The sequence below is a fragment of the Fragaria vesca genome, linkage group LG6 (genome assembly GCF_000184155.1).
Source record: "Fragaria vesca subsp. vesca linkage group LG6, FraVesHawaii_1.0, whole genome shotgun sequence".
NCBI classification, from domain to species: Eukaryota; Viridiplantae; Streptophyta; class Magnoliopsida; order Rosales; family Rosaceae; genus Fragaria; species Fragaria vesca.
Window position 1 is genome coordinate 8,775,078 of NC_020496.1, and position 621 is coordinate 8,775,698.

Consider the following 621-nt stretch of genomic DNA (forward strand, 5'->3'; position numbering starts at 1 on the left):
AGTATATATATATATATATATATATATATATATATATATATATATATATTTGGACTATATATATATAGGGCCCTTCCAATGAGGGATCCCTTTTTTTGTTCATTTCTAGAGATAAAGTATTTGACGAACTTCCCGATCACAGAATCACATCTTCACCATTCAATTTGTAGGTCTATATGAGTAGATCACTTCCACAAGTTTTTAAAAGATTTGGTGATCGTTAAGTTGTCCAAAACTTTGATTTATTTTTAATAAAGTTGAACGGTTCAGGTTTGTCAGAAAGTGTTGAATTTATTATTTAATCTTAGTCATTCAAGATTATTAAAAAACAGATCTAATGGTGAGTTGCTATCCCTATAAATAAACAAAAAAAGGATTTCTCATTAGAAGAGCCCTGTATATATATATACATGAATTCTCAGGTGCGGACATCCGCACCAAAGTTTTGGTGCGGATTTCCATTTTTGCACAACTTTTCGATCGAATTTTCTCATCTCCACCGTCTAGTATCTAGATAATATTGTGTAGATCATCTCTGCAAAATTTCAGCTAATTTGGTAATCGTTAAGGCCCTCAAACTCGAAAAACAAATGGACGGACTGAATTCTGTCCGGTTGTGTT